Source organism: Physeter macrocephalus, chromosome 18 (assembly GCF_002837175.3).
Source record: "Physeter macrocephalus isolate SW-GA chromosome 18, ASM283717v5, whole genome shotgun sequence".
In the NCBI taxonomy this organism is placed as follows: Eukaryota; Metazoa; Chordata; class Mammalia; order Artiodactyla; family Physeteridae; genus Physeter; species Physeter macrocephalus.
In genome coordinates, this window is record NC_041231.1 from 61,901,951 (window position 1) to 61,905,320 (window position 3,370).

At 38.2% G+C, this 3,370-nt stretch overlaps 1 long non-coding RNA gene across 1 annotated transcript in view; it reads right to left on the minus strand.

The window, feature by feature from the left end:
• Positions 1–1,752: 1,752 nt before the first annotated feature.
• The window catches only part of LOC112062705 (uncharacterized), a 2,758-nt gene continuing 1,140 nt past the window's right edge, over positions 1,753–3,370 (minus strand). Inside the window, exons 2-3 of the long non-coding RNA XR_002890864.3 lie at positions 3,167–3,310; positions 1,753–2,397 (exon numbers count right to left, since the gene is read on the minus strand). This is a non-coding gene — a long non-coding RNA (uncharacterized lncRNA). The remainder of the gene's footprint in view (positions 2,398–3,166; positions 3,311–3,370) is intronic.

A 3,370-nucleotide genomic window follows, 5' to 3' on the forward strand; every position in this document is an offset into this window, starting at 1 on the left:
CACCAATAAAAAGGGATCTTGACAAATAAAGTCTATTAGAAATGGAGAGGAGTTCGCAAGGAAATTACTGCCTGACACCAGGCCCTTCTCTCTGCATGTTTAGAAGCTAGTTTCTAATTTTATTTTCATAGATGTCCCTGTGATGAATTGCCTTTTACCTCCACACTATTTATCACATGGACACACAAACTTCACAATATGTCCATGTGGTGTGTGTCTTTCAGTTGGTCCACTGGATATCAGAGGTGAATTTATAAAACTATACTTCCCTTCACATTTACTTTGTTGTGTTTGGTTTCATTTTGTTTTACTTGAAGTATAGTTGATTGACAATGTTGTGTTTCATGAACAGCCAAGTGATTCAGATATACATATTTCTTTTTCAGATCCTTTTCCATTATAGGTTATTACAAGGTATTGAATATAGTTGCCTGTGCTATACAGTAGGACCTCGTAGTTTATCTATTTTATATATAGTATACACTTACTTTGTGTGATCCAGACTGGTCAGACCACATGATTATTTTCACTTCTGATATAATTTTTCAGGTCCAACCTCAAATCTTTGATAAGATATTTTAAAATAAGTTTAGCATGTGTGTGCTCTAAATCCAACAGTAGTTACTAGAGATATGGTTTTGCACTAGGTATTCCTCTCTTTTTTGTTCTTGGCCAACCAACTGAAAATTAGCTTTTATTTTCTGGTTGGTTTGCTAGATATTTATGACTATAATCAAAGTCCTAAATTTTGTCTCATATCTTAAAACACAATCTGAATTAGCAGTGGATATTGTGCTGTACATAGGGGCTGTGATATAAATATATTTTCTAACTTCAAAAACATATAACTTAGAAGGGAACACAGACACATATGCAGCAATTATGGCAACTGCATTTGTTTACTAAGTGAAATAGTACTGAGATGGATAAAGTGCTAGCAAGACTTGAACAGCCAAATCAGCTTCAAAAATAGATGTGCAGTTCTTTAAAAATATTTTTAACATTTTTCCAGCTACATGTAGACTATAACTTAGCATAAAAACGGTATGGGTTCTATTTTAAAGTAATTTAGCATTTTGACATCCTTATAATGAAATTAAATCCAGAAGGAGGTTTCTCTCCATGATCTCTTGAAATGGTCCTTGATCATCCACAATATTTCCCATCATCACAAAGGTGGTACCAAGGGCAGGAAACTCCAACATTATTAAAGTTTCATAAAGCAAAGTCAATTTTAAGAATATAATGTCCCCAAACTGATAAAGGTCTTGACAGATAGAGGGCAAAAATATTTAGGTTGAGTTAATGCATGGTAGAGTTTTTGAGTGGAGAGTGTCCTTAAAATATTATGTAGATCTGTACTGTCAACAGATGCTAGCCACATGGCATTATTTATATTTCAACCAATTTAAAAATAAGATTAAAAATTCAGTTCCTCAGTTGCATTTGCCATATTTCAAAGATGTTTATTAGCTCCATGTAGCTACTGAATACTGCATTGCATGGTACAGATACAGAATATTTTCATTATCACTGAAAATTCTATTGATCAATACTAAAATTATACCCAGATAGTCACAGAGAAGGCAACCAAGTCTCAAGGAAATAATATAACTTCCCCAAGGTCACACAGCTATGTGTTTAAAGAAAAACAAAATGACACCAAGAAAATAGTAACAGAGGCATTAAAGAAACCCAGTAAGTTTCTGGAGCAGTCAAAGTAAGGTTTAAAAGTGCATACTTAACTGTTAACAGGGTTGAAGCTCCTGATGGTTGGTAAGATCTACCTGCCTGAATTGGGACATTAGCATTTTATGCAATGAATTAAAGGCAAAAAATCATTTCAGTGAATGGCTGACAGCTCCGTATTTTTAGTCACTGCTGTGCTTCCAGATTATGTTTATCACTTTCATATACAGGGCACCACTGTGAAATGTGATGGTTTATCTGACCCCAGAGAAATCAAGAAATCTTGTGGGGGTTATGGCTATATTTGAAAAGGTTGATTTTTAAATGCATCATGCAGACTGGCTCTGTTTTAAAAGGGATTCCTGCCATCAAATAATCAAAATGTAAACTCTCTTCTCACCTTGCAAAAGTCAAAGATAGTCCCTGCACTTTTATTATTTCATTGAAATCCAAATATTATTTTTCCATTCTCTAACTTGTTTTCGTCACAGTGTGATCAACTATTGCCAAGGAAGGAAAGGTTAGATTTATCAATCAAAGTTTGTTAAAGGCCCCCTAGGTAACTGAACTCTCAGGAGAAACAATCCTCATGTATTCTTCTTCTGTTGTTTCAATATCTTCGTAAAGAGTCATTTCAATATGTTTGGTTCTGTAGCAGAGGTTCTGTGAAGTGCTTATCTTCCTCAGAGTTCCAGAAAGCCTGCGAGTCTGTGGGTAAATTTGGGTAAGGAGAGAGAGGGAAGGAGGCTAGAGAGAGGCTCAGTGCTGAGATAAGGACAGTGTTCGAAAGCATCCTGGGGGTGAGGCTGGGATGCACAAACACCCACTACGAATCCAGACAGAAACTGAATAATCAAGGGGACGACACTGTGAAGTCATGTGGTCACCTCTCCCTCTAGAAATAAACATTGCCCTCAGGAAGTCTCCTCCCGCCCCAGAAGAGCATTAGGAAGGTCTGGAGAGGGGGATTATTGGCAAAAATGGAAAAAGCAGGTTGATGGGATTAGCCTGAAGCAGAGAGATCAAGAAACCCAAGCCAGTAGATGGAAGGCAGACTTTTCATGGAAGTCTCCAAGCCCAAGTCAAGTTCTGAGACCACCAAGTACAAGTCAAAGAGTGCTCATTTAACCCCTTTGGGCCCCCATGGGAGTGAAGGAAGACTGGACAGAGAGGAAGAAGGGGCCATTGAAGGTACAGTATTTACTATGGGATTTAACTCCTGAAAGGCCTCCCAGTAGCTTCAGATCTGCTCAAGAATCCTTCATGTCCTGCTGGTTCGCAGTGAGTGGCTCACAGCTTCAAGGCCTCCTCTGCCAGATGGAGAACTATTTCAAACATCCTGCCTCTACTTTGTACTGTAGCAATGCAGACAGGAAACCTGACCCCATTTTCAGGTTCTAAAGAGAAATTCTAAGTACCTGAAAGACTGAAGAACATGGTGACTTTTATTTAAGATGTGGAGATAGAGATCACATACCTGGACTTGGGCCTACAGCAGCACCAAACTGCACCAGGAGTTCCCTTTGTTTTCTCTCCCATCTCTGTTTCTCCTTTTCTCTCTGCTGGATTAGCCACGGGGACTCCAAGTTCTTCATTGTGTGGTCCTGGTACCAAGATTCTCCTGGGAATTATAAAGCTATTCACCTTCTACATCGAGCACTTCTTATTTTTTCCCCAGCAA